This window comes from Pelodiscus sinensis, chromosome 12 (genome assembly GCF_049634645.1).
Source record: "Pelodiscus sinensis isolate JC-2024 chromosome 12, ASM4963464v1, whole genome shotgun sequence".
NCBI classification, from domain to species: Eukaryota; Metazoa; Chordata; order Testudines; family Trionychidae; genus Pelodiscus; species Pelodiscus sinensis.
In genome coordinates this window covers 33,558,450-33,570,978 of record NC_134722.1, presented here as the reverse complement: position 1 = coordinate 33,570,978, position 12,529 = coordinate 33,558,450, and the positions used below count along the sequence as shown (strand labels likewise).

The following is a 12,529-nucleotide window of genomic DNA, read 5'->3' as shown; positions in this document are numbered from 1 at the left end:
CAGCACAGCTCCTGCAGCTGCTCAATGAGCCCTGCCCCACCAAGGGTTCAGGTCTCATGAGGGAAAGGAAGGAGGACATGAGCACTTCTCCCTCAGCAATAGCCGCTCCCTGCTGAGGACAGAGCAGCGAGTCTTTCCCAGCCAGGAGGGACACTCCTCTGGCAGCCTTGGGGGACAGTGTGGATGAAAAGGAGAGTGTTTCTATCTCAGAGCATCTGATCCCACAGACAGCCAGAAACTTTTTATAACTTTGGAGACAATTTCATCCTCCCCAGACATCTTGCTGTCTGACCCTGATGGTGGAGGAGAACACTTCTAGTGAGTTCACATTTTTAATCATTCTATTAGGGATGTCAGATATCGGTTATTTACTTATTTTAGTATTACGTATGATCCGTGGCAGCCATTATACCTACACATTGCAGGACTCCCTGAAATAGTTTTTTGAAGTGTTTAGAGACAGAGCAATAATCCTCCCTGCACATCTCCATAAAGCTCTCACAGAGGTACTCTCACAGAAGGGCACCTTTCCATGCCAAGACAGCAGTAAGTTGTCTAGCATCATTGCAAAGCACTAATCATTGCTGTATAAGGTCCAGGTTTCTGATCACACTATATCAGCAAAGACTGATACCATGCATGGCCACCTGGATGAAGCAATTTAACTGATGCCACAACAGTATACCTCTATTTGCCTATCCCCAGCAAAGCATGGCTTGAGCCCTTACTCTTCTGCCACACCTAGACCTCCCTTCCCACTTACAGGCTTCTGTGGGAAGGGAAAGTTGCACTCACGGCAAATAGGGGGGGCCAAATATAATGTCACTGTGTGAAACCCTGTCCTGTTTCCATGCCACCATGTCCCCCCTTTGCAAACACAGACACTTGCTTAGCTGAGAGAGCTGTTATTTGCAAGCACTGTGTCACACATGCTTTCAAAACAGAAACAAAAGAGCAAGCCTCGACTAGCCCCTTACCATGCCTGCCAGCAACCTAAGTCCAATTGCATCCTTAAGATCTCTGTGGTATACCTGCTACATAGTGGGTGCTTAAAAGCATAACTGTGGCCTTGTACATAACACATCACTATTGTTTGGACAGGCCTTCCTTTATGCTAAGAGTTTGGTTCTATGTTTCACAATGCATCTCCTGTAAAGTCTGGCCTTCACTTGTGGTTATAGCAGGAGAAACAGCCAGCCTGCTGCACGCTCCCATGGGTCTGGCTCCTCCAGCTGTTTGGCTATCACAGATTTGAAGATGAAAACATAATAGGGATGACATTTTCAATGAGAACATGCAACGTGCCCACTTGGACATAGTGCAGTTAAGTTAACGGAGGAAAACACTGGTGCAGGAGATGCAAGCAGAGCACAATTACAGAAAAATGAGCCAGGAACACATAGTGAAGACTGTAGCCAGACACAAACCCCATCTTGTTTTTCCACAAACCCCATCTTGTTTCCTCCCCACCCCAGAGAGCAAGAGAAAGGCAGTCAGCCTTTGATGCCCTGGGAACACAGGTGTGCTGCCTGTCCCTGACTCTACCATAAACAGAAACCAGACAGTAAATGGGCTAGCTGATGACCCGGGGCCTCCCGTCGCCCTGATGGCTAGTACCAGTAATTGACACGCCTGCACTGTCCCAGGAGAGGAATCTTCACCCATCACATACCAGAGGTGCCCATTGTCTGCATTTTCCCAGGTGTAAATTATGCTTTGCACCCTTCGTGGGAAACTTGGCATTCAAAGCCATTTTTCCTAATTGGCCACTTGAAACCAGGAAGAAGCCTACATGACCCAAGGGGTATAAAAGAGGTTCAGCAGCCCACCCCATTTGAGCTCCAATCATCTATACCTGCTGGCAGGTATTGATTGTCTCCCGAGGTCTGTGGGACGCCCAACCTCGCCCTACTTCTTCCCGAGGGATCGAGAGAAAGACGCTGGCCACGCCAAGTCTGGAACGCAGGGGTGAGAATATATACCTGCTATGTGTCTATTTTGCATGCATTTAATAAGAGCTCAGAGAACCAAAAAGGTTTCATGGTACCTGTAAGTGACTTATTAGTGTAATTTCTGTCCTGTCCTTTGTAGTGTCTGTGTTATCTGTAACACAGTAGTAGCATTTAACAACTAAGTTTACCCTGTAACAATAAAATAGTAACTGTTTAAGCTTTAACCTGACTCCTTCAGTTGCTGTAACAGAACCAAGCACAATTTAAAAGAACTTCAGCTGGTCATAAGGGACTTACTGCCCTGACCGTCGGCTGACAGACTCAGAAGAACATCTTGAGGGTTTTGATGGTGCTGACGACACGCATGGTAGATTGACAGGAAGCCAGAGTCACAGATACACAGGCATGCCTTCTGGCCTATGACTACCTACATTCCCTCCTCACCAAGTTTTATAGCCTCCTCTTCCAAGGGCCCTAGAATGCTGTGGGAGTGGGCAGGGGTGGAGAAAGGAGAGTGGAAAAGTAGGGGGAAAATCAAGGGCAGCCTCACACTCAACCCCCAAGGATGTGTCCCAGAACAAAAGGCTATGATTCTCTCATGTGTGTGATTACAATCCTCCTCTTCAACAATATGCTGCTTTCCTTCCTCCCTCCACCTAATTCCATGCTGAAATCCTTTTCTGTCCCTACTTCTTTATGTTCCCTAAATAAAAATACTGTTGAGAACTCATGCATCTTTATTGCTTGTGTTGCTGGGGGGCGGAGGGGAGGGAGAAGGGGGGGGCAGAAGGAATTCGGGTTTCCAGGCAAACACACTTAATGAAGGAGATACCTTAAGAGCAACACGCATGACAGTCAGTCATGTCACTGTCTGGCCATTCACAAAGCTGTTTTTCAAAGACTCTCTGATTTGAGTGCCACTCAACATGCCTTCCTTATTGCCCTTGTATCTGGTTTCTCATAATTAGTGGCTAGGTGCTATGCCTTCGACCCACACCCTGGCATAAAATTTCTCCCCTTAGTTTCACAGATACTATGGAGCACACAGCAGCTTGCCACAACAACAGAAATTGTTGCTTCCACTGTGGTCTACCCTAGGCAAAAAACTGAAATGTTCCCTTTAAACATTCAAAAGCACATTCTACCACTGAAAATGCAGACTGCTTTCCCAGAGTAAAAATGGGTCTATTTTACACTAAAAAAGTACTCATAGATCTTTTGAATTTAAACATAAATACAATCACTTGGTTCCTCTAGCTCTAAAAGACCCCCATAGAGATGGGATGGTCAAGTAAAAACACTGATACTTAAGAGATTATTCTGTTGACTAATATAGGCACATTCTAGGAAAACAGGTTAAAAATTACAACAACATAATATAAACTCTTACATGATGCCATGGTGTAAAACTTTCGGATTAGCAAAGAATCCTAACAATAAGTTGCTGAAAGTGAAATCTTCCTGCTTTTTTTCCCCCATTCTGTAAAGTAGTGGCTAAAATGACTAGTCAAAAATCACAAGAATCCTTACCTATGAATTAAGGGTGCATATCCTTTGTGAAGCATTAAGTAACTCAGGGTGAGGCTTATCCCAAAACAGGTCACTCATCATTAAGATCCTGAAAGTAAAGCACAGTGACAAAAGCCAAATCACACCCACACTTCAAGGTCATATCTTAACATCTGCTAATTCAAATATTGAGTAAATTCTATCACACTGATCACTTGGGAATCATTAGACTCTATATCAGGGGTGGCCAATCCATTAAACAAAAAGAGCTGAAACTGCAGCGGAAAAAAATGCAAAGAGAATTGTTGAGAATTGTTGAGAAAAAAAATGGATGGTGCCCCTTTAAAAACCACGTGTTAGGCTTTTTGGCCACATCAGGCTCTTGCCGGCACCATTTTGCCATGCTGGACAGCTCCCCTGCACCCAGTAAGCACAGGGAGCCAGGGGCCATTTGTAGGGATTCATGGGGCAGCTTCACAAGCCACACTTTCAGGGGTGAACTGCCACAAGTGGCTCGCAAGCCTTGGGTTGGCCACCCCTGCTCTACATGTATTCATAAATAAGGAAGATTTTTAAAGCAAGTTTGCAAATTTCTATTTGTTCACTTATCTTAGGTAAGTGAAGGGTTTTTTAATGACTGGAAAAGGACATAATGAAAGGGAGAAAGATAGCTGTAATAGATATGTAAACAGATTTGTGTGCCGGATTTTTAAAATTTTTAAGGATTATTTTTAAAGTTTTGAATATAATTTTCAAGAATGAATAAAACTTGTTCTTAAAAGGTTGAGATTTAAACTTGCTAATGCTTATATGGTAAACTATTTAGGTGATAGCAAAAGTGTTGCTGTGGTAACACACCAGAGCTTAAAAGATGTACTTGCCAATATCAAATAATATTGCTGAATGGGGGTTAGTGCACTTACTCAACAGACCTGCTCCAATCCCCCACTGAATATATTGGGAAATGGAGCCCACAGAGCCTACAAGAGGCACCAAGTATGCAAAAAGACTATGGTGAGCACAGGGGTGTGAGGAGAAATAAGTTTCTGGGTCCCCTGCAATAGAGAACACACAATGAAGCATACTATCCCCCTTTCCCCAATACTAAACAGGAAGGGAAAAAAGGGGGAAATAAGCTTATATTCTATATGCTTTTAGGGCATGTCTGCACTGCAGGGCAAAATCAAATTAGGATACATAACTTCAGCTACATCAACTGCATAGCTGAAGTCAAAATGGCTTAATTCGGCTTTTGGTGTGGTCTACATAGCCAGAAGTCGAAGGAAGAACCCTCTTCCTTCAACTTCCCTTACTCCTCGTGAAACAAGGATTACATGAGTCAGAGAAAGAAGTCCTCCATTATTAAATAACGGCTGTGTAGACGGCATTATGTTATTTCGAAATAATGTCACATATCCCAAAATAACACTGCTGTGTAGACGTACTCTTACAGATCAATTTCTCCATATAAAACATGATACTTTCCCTAAGGTAGCAGCCTTATATTTAGTTTCTCTGGAGAGCCATTATTAACATGCACACACAAATTTACTAGTAGCACTTAAAAGACTAACAAAACATGTAGATCATATCATGAGCTTCCGTGGGTACAACCCACTTCTTCAGATTACTGGAGTATTGTAAGTTCAGATCCAAGAATAAATTAGAGAAGGTGAGGGGCGGGACAAAGAGGGGGGAAAGAAAAAAAAAGTAGTGAATTAGATGTTCAGGTTCAAGTTATCAGCCTCTTGTAACTTGAACATCTAATTCACTACTTTTTTCCCCCTCTCTTCCCTCCTTGCCCAAGCCCCTCACCTTCCTTATTTATTCTTGGATCTGGACTTACAATACTCCAGTCATCTGAAGAAGTGGATTGTACCCACTAAAAAGCTCATGATACCACCTAACCATGTTTTGTTATTCTTTAAGGTGCTGCTAGATTATTTGTTGTTTTTTAAGTTTTTCAGACTTAAAGAGTTACAGACTAACTCGGCTACCCCTCTGAAGCTTTCAAATTTACCAGTGAAGTTTTACACCTAACTGCATCATCTTATTTTTTGAAACTTCACAATATTTTAAGCAGGATACAACTCATTCTCCATGCATCTTCCAAACAATGCTCAACACAGTTACTGGCCTAACGAAGAACCGTTTATCATAAACTGGTGGTAATAATTTTATGTTAAAACTGTATTTAATATGCACTCTTGATATATACGCTGCAATATCTGCCGTGCTTTTATTATTTAATAATTTGTAAACTCATTCTACAGTTGGTAGACTGAGATATGCCTAATAGTGATGTTAAATTTAGATTAATTGGCTAATTGAACAGTTGGTGCAGTTTGCATTGATTATTCGATTACTGGATAAGGGCACCTTCGTCTTTCAAGTGTAGCAATAGCCCCAGGGACAACTATCTGATAAGTATTTGCTTACCGGATAGTCAACTAGTTGTTCACATCCCTAATACCTAACCTACTTACAAGCTGTTCTATGTTATGAATTCTTGTTCCCTAAAAATGGATTTCTAATTGATGCAAAAACATAGTTTTGTCTAAGACAATTAGACACCCTGCTGAAACATCCTCTAATCTTTCTTCTGTTGTGTTTGGTGATATGTAAGAATTTTGTACAAAAATATCCACAAAAATTTCCTTTAGAATTTCTTCTTATACTTCAATTTCATATCATAACAGAAAAAGTTGAGACCCCCCCCCCCTTCACAGAGATTAAAAACTCTCCCCACATGCCAATCAAGTTCAGAACCCATACTTCCAGAATTAATATTCAAGTATTACTCAATGTACAAACAACTTTCCCAAATAACTAAGAGATCATTGGTTAATAAGTAAAGGTTGGACCTCCCTGGTCTGGCACCCTCGGGACCCTGACCTGTCCTGGATGAGGGATTTTACCAGACCAGGGAGGTCATTTCTGAACCCCTTGCTGCTGCCTCCCCACCCCATCCCTTACCCCCACCGGCTCCTCACCTCCTGCTGCCCTGCGGACCCTGCTGAGCAGCCATCGCTACCCTGGCTCCAATACCTGCAGCGCAGACCTGCTGCCATGTGCTGGATGGCCCCACCTTCAGCTCACTGCAGGCAGCCCACTGCCATGCTGGTCCCACAGGCATCCATGCCACTGGCCCTCCACCAGGACTCTCTGGTCCTGCAAATCCATCATGGATGTTGCTGGACCAGAGAATCTCAGTTAATAGAGTTTCAACCTGCACTACACATTAGGCAAAGTTATGATAGCATAAGGTTTTGCAATACACAGATTAATGGTATTTATTTTCCACTTAATTTAATCTGGAAAAAATAAACCATAATCTTACAATCCAACATTTTCTTCTCCACTAGTTTAAAAATATCCCAACAACAGAAAACTGATTTAACTTCACTTACCAACTGCAGCAAATATCTGCTGCTTAAATGTTTTCTTATTTGAAACAGATATCAATCACAACTTCTCTTCAAATTGATTCTGTCAATAATTCAAATGAGACAGGAAACAGAAGATTCTCATTCTTAAGCCAAGAGAGACCACTTGCTAGCCTCAGAACCACGGAGTATTTGAAGCTTTGACGAATCTTTTGTTAAAAAGAGAAAAAACATAAAGGATGAAGAAATGAGCAAAACCAGGCATTACAAATCTCCAAAGATAAAATAATGAGCTACTAACCCATTTCACAATCTAACCCTTCATTACACAACTCTACTAATACACATTAATTTTGACCTTCAGTAACTCCGCTATTCCAATTTCATGACTGTCCTGAAGAGCCATTGTCAGCTACCAAGTTGTGTAGTGGTATTCTGAGCTTGATAATTGTATTGTGAACAAGGGTGTAAACAAAGGTAAAAGCAGAGGCCATATTTATTTTGCTGTTGACAGACTGATTTGAACACAAATTGATAGTACTGAAGATTGTTTACGTCAGTCTCAGTAATTTTCTATGCATATTCAGAAAAACAGAATTTCAAACTTTAATAAAGCTCATATTAAGGTACCACAGATACCCATATATTTAGTCTATAATATTATGCAGAGAAAGTACAATTTCAGCCTTTCCTCTCATCATCACATTTATTCACAAGGCAAGTCCTACATCCTTGAGATGAAAAGCACATAAAACCTCTCTACCATTCTCATGCTACATCTATGGTACTTCAGGAATCGATGCTCTGAGATTGATCCACCGGCAGTCAATATAGCAAGTCTAGTGAAGACTTGCCAAATCAATCACAGATTGTTCTGCAGTCGAACCTGTTACTCTACTCCAGACAAGAAGAATAAGGGAAGGCAACAGGACACTTTCTATCATCAACCTCCTGAGGAACAGATGCAGCAGTAATTTAACTTAATGTACGTTATTCACGCAGCTGGAGTCGAGTATCTTAAGTCAATTTTCTGCTGTAGTGTAGATGTAGCCTAACAGCGCTTCTAATAGAAAATTGACATATATAGGCCCCAAACCATGTACTGCAGAAAAGTTTTAGACTTCTTTAATAGACTGTCTTGCCCAACTTAAAAACAAAATAAATTCTAAGTGACAGTATCTTGAGCTGTAAGTATCTTACTGAGAATTTCATTATCTTTCACAATTATGGTTTCAGCAGAGACAATGGATTCAGAACACCTTCTGGAATTCTTGTCATCTGCATACAGGAGTGGAAAGGCAGGAACACCTCAGCTCTTATTCCTGTTTTAGTACCAACACCCTTTGTCACAACCTATTTCACTGACACCTATCAGAAAATTGGTAACACATACCTGTTTCACAAGTGGGTTCTGAGGATTATAATTGTGAATTGCTCAGAAGACAAAAGCTTTAGATTAGAGACTTAATTTTATTATGTCATCTGAAAAATGTTAACATATTTTGAAAGACTATACATTGAAGCAATCAAGAAACACAAACCCAAGGCCTAATTCTTTTCACATGTACATGGGTTTGACCACCAGTTTAATCCCACTAACTGCAATGGCTTTACTCTCCAAGGTACTATAGTATGAGAAGAGAAGTAGACCTAAGTTCATTTTCAATAATAATGGATAAAAGAAAGTTATTTTTTTTTACATCAAGACACCAGCTGTAATTTAAATTAAATAAAATTTATTTTAAATTGTAACATTAGACTGATAACCTATAAGACTAACACACTGTAATCAGCTAAAATAACAAACTAAATAAAAATACATTATCAGATATGTTTGCTGCTAAAGGCAAACCACTGAACTGGTGGAAGTCACTCATTAAGCACCCAGAATAAAAATTTGTTGAAGTGCTTAAACAGCTTTTGGACAGCAGTAGCCTCTTCTAAAGGTGCAGAAACAACATTTCATTTCAATTTAATTAGCTTAGCTCAATGAAGGGTTCTTTCAAATGGCTAAGAAACAAACTAGGAAATAGGAAAGCACAAAAAAATTAAATCTACTATATTTAAAATCTTGAAGGGCATGGTGACCAACCGCAGTCAGTTACGTTTTCTAACTATAGAAAATTTGTGTAATAAATCAGTTCATTGTCAAGACAAAACATGTTTGGATAAACTGTTCTCCCCCTTATGTATTCAGCACATTTAAAGTAGTAATTAATTTAAAATGCTATTTCAATTCATTTAAACTTGAATTCAAATTCCCATCCAATTAGTGAATGAAACAAATCACAAGTAAAATAGCTACTAAATTAGAAATGGATAATTCACCATTTTCTAACTAGTAAAATGTAAAAATTAAGCATATAAATAATTTTAAGTTAAGCTATGTAAATGCTTAAATAAATCCATACAGATACAATATCCTCCTGGTTAGCAAAAAGAAGCATTGCATTTAGTGTAAAGACTATATTTAGTTACAATCAACATGTTTTAATGGTTGCCAGACAGTGAGAATCAACCCTTCTTTATGAAAATAATGAAAAAGAGCATGCAAAACATGATTAAAATTGATTATTTACATCAAGATTTCTTGCGTGCTCATTTAAATGGATTAAAATTGGCAATGTAAATCAAACCACCCTGTACAGAAATGACAGCAAGTTCATGTTATTTGTATTATTTTAAAGGAGAAGAATGTAAGGAAGAGTCCTCAGAAGCTATTACAAGTTTTTCTCTCATGACATTCAGTTCTGTGTTATACTTTAAAATTAAATGAGGCTATTAAATTGCATTTATTAGTGAAAGCCTACACAATTGTCTAGAATGAATACTGGGACATCATAAAGCACAGAAAACTTTTTTATTCCTCATGCCATGTTACATAAAAGAAAGTAGTTAACACTCTGCTGAAAGAGGAAATCAATTTGGTATTCATTTTAAATAAATTTTCTATTAATTAAATGAAGCACAGTCAAAATTGGTATTGGTCATGAGAACAGCCTCATCTTATGTTAGATTCCACTTTTTATGTAAGTACAAGCTTTGAAATGGCTGATTTAATAAATTAACAAAAATCTTGAGTGGTTTTTGAGGTCAGACTGGATGATCAAAAGCATCCCTTCTAGTCTTTAATACAAAACAAACAAAAATGAATCTATCAAAGTTTTGATCCACAAATTCACTCAAAGATGTACGCGGTATCCAAAGACATTAATATCTGATATCCATTTAATCCATCCACTCTGAAGTAAGTCTGAAATTTCAGTACAACTGTTGCTCACATTACATGGACACCTTTGTTGTCAAACAAGCCAAGAACTGAGAGAAACTGAAGACAGAACCCCAAGTATGTTCCCTCCAATTTTATAAATGAAGCATGCATAAGCGTGCGCACGGGGTGGGCCGGCTAGCCTGAGCCATTTTTGCGCCCTGGGCCGCACCCGGCCCGGCCGCACCTCATGGCCCAGCAGCTCAGCGCAGCACCCCTGAGGCGCCCAGGACCGCCCCTGCCCGGTCTGGCAGTATGGCACAGCGCCCTTGAGGCATCCCCGTCCAGCCCAGCAGCACGGCACGGCCCCTTTGAGGCGCCTGGGTGCGCCCCCTCCCAGCCCCACTGCACAGCGTGGTGCCCTTGAGGTGCCCCTGCCCAGCCCGACAGCATGGCGCAGCACCCCAGAGATGCCCCCGCCCATTCCGGTAGCACCGCACGGCGCCCCACCCTGCAGCACCATACGGCGCCCCGGGGGTGCCCCTCCCCGGCCCTGCAGGTTGGGCCAACTCTGACTCCAGCCCTGCAAGCTGTAAGGCAGAAGCTGAAGGTAAGGGGGGGGAATAAGAGGAAGGGGTGGGAGAGGAAGGGGCTTTTGTGGTAGGGAAGGGTGGAGGAGGAAGAAACGCGAAGGGGTGGAAGGGGCTTGTACGGAAAGGGAGGGGAGAGGGGGAAGAAAGGAGAAGGCACCAAAGGGACAGGGTAGAGGAGACACAAATGCTAGGGGGGAAGTGGAGACAATGAGGAAAAGGGCAGGAGGGGGGACAGGGTGATGCTGGAAGAAGAGAGGGTAAGAGCACTGGGGATTGGAGGGGGAGGTGCTGGGAGAAGGCCTGACAGAAGGGGTAGGCATGAGGAAGGTGGGGTTGGAGCAAATCATGTGTGAGGGCACAGGGGCATGAGGGGATTGAGGGCATAGGGTGGTGAGGGGATGGGCATCAGGGAAAAAAGGGCAAAGGGGGCAGGGGCAGTGAGGAAAGGGGGAGGCACCAGGAGGGTGCAGGGGTAAGGGAAGGTGTAGGAGATTCCAGGAGTGAAGCAGAAGGGCAGACACCTGCAGGGGAGGGACCAGCACCAGAGGAGAGAAGCGAGGGAGGTGTTAGACGAAGGGATGAGGAAGGGTAGCTCACATGATCAGAGTGGGGCTACTGGAGGAGTGGGCACAGAGGGGAGAGAAGGACTGGTGGAGGGGGGGCAGGTCTCAGGAAGGCTGAGGGCAGTGAGAAGGGCAGGAGTCAGGACAGCAGAGGAGGGTGAGGTGTTGGGGGGCAGCAGGCACCAGGGGAATTGATGGAGCAAGGGGAGGAGACATGGCAGCAGAGGGGAAAGGTAGATATTTATTAATATCTTGGGTGTCACAATGGCACATCCAAACAAGCCACATGAATTTGGTAATGGTGCACAACACAAAATTCATTCTGCTCATGGGAGGAAACATTCCCCCCCGCCCCCCAGCCTCTCCACCCCCGCATTAATGTCACACACATTGGATTAATGCAATTGCAGGATAGTTTCCATTTTTACATTTCAGTATCCTGTAAGTTTCACCATTTTTTAGACAGCAATAGCATCTAGTTTTTAATGTATTCTTTATGGGAATGTTATGTAAAATGCCCAGTATTTATATTCAAAAGGAGATTTACTACATTCAGAAGACCAACAGCTAAACAAGCTCTCTTGCCAATATGGCCAGAGAAATTTAAAAAATTACCAGCACTTTCTAATCATATTTGAATAGCATGCAAACTCAACATGATGAAGATGAAGAAAAATCTTCACTTCTTCCTCTCACTGAACAGATGAGACGTCCCTCTGGGAATCTAAATGACAGTGGAATCCTAGCTATCAGTTCTTAGACCTCTGGATTCACAAAATCCCCTAACTGGGCTTCGGTTTATCTATTATCCATTTAGAGAACTTCAGATTCTTCCTAAAAAGCCCTACTTCTAGTCTGAGAAAGAGGCCGACTGGGAGAAAGGAGAAAACAGAATGCCATCAGAGCCTGAAAGAATGAGATGTCCATGATGAGTATATTGAGCAGTCTGTCCCTTAGTCTGCAAGGAACAATCACAGTAACAAGAATGATTAGAGAAGTCAGAAGAGAAAAATTATCAACTTCAACTAGTTTACATGGGACGAAAAAAAGTCATAAAGGTTTAATTGTTCATCTGTGATTTAATTTCCTTATTTGTCTAAAAACTGAGTGAAATTATATATAAAAAGAGCAAATAAAATTTACCTCATGAATCTGTTTGTGAGCAGCATCAGAGTCACAATATTACTGTAATGTAGTTCTGTACAGGACTGAACTAGAACTTTGCACTCTCCTTCTGCTCCAACTTCCATTAATTATTCCTACCAAACTAATGCAATGCTCCAGTGTCTAGACATTAGGTTCATGTAGACAAGGACTC

At 41.7% G+C, this 12,529-nt stretch overlaps 1 protein-coding gene across 9 annotated transcripts in view; it reads right to left on the bottom strand.

Moving 5' to 3' along the window:
- Nucleotides 1-12,529, bottom strand: part of CHD9 (chromodomain helicase DNA binding protein 9) — a 218,551-nt gene that overhangs the window by 202,814 nt on the left and 3,208 nt on the right. For 8 of the 9 annotated variants that reach the window (XM_075940258.1, XM_075940265.1, XM_075940262.1 and 5 more), the window contains exons 2-3: nucleotides 6,872-7,056; nucleotides 3,483-3,570 (exon numbers count right to left, since the gene is read on the bottom strand). The exons of the other annotated variant lie outside the window; for it this stretch is intronic. The gene's annotated coding sequence lies outside the window, so the exon portion shown is untranslated. The remainder of the gene's footprint in view (nucleotides 1-3,482; nucleotides 3,571-6,871; nucleotides 7,057-12,529) is intronic. 9 annotated transcript variants of the gene reach the window in all.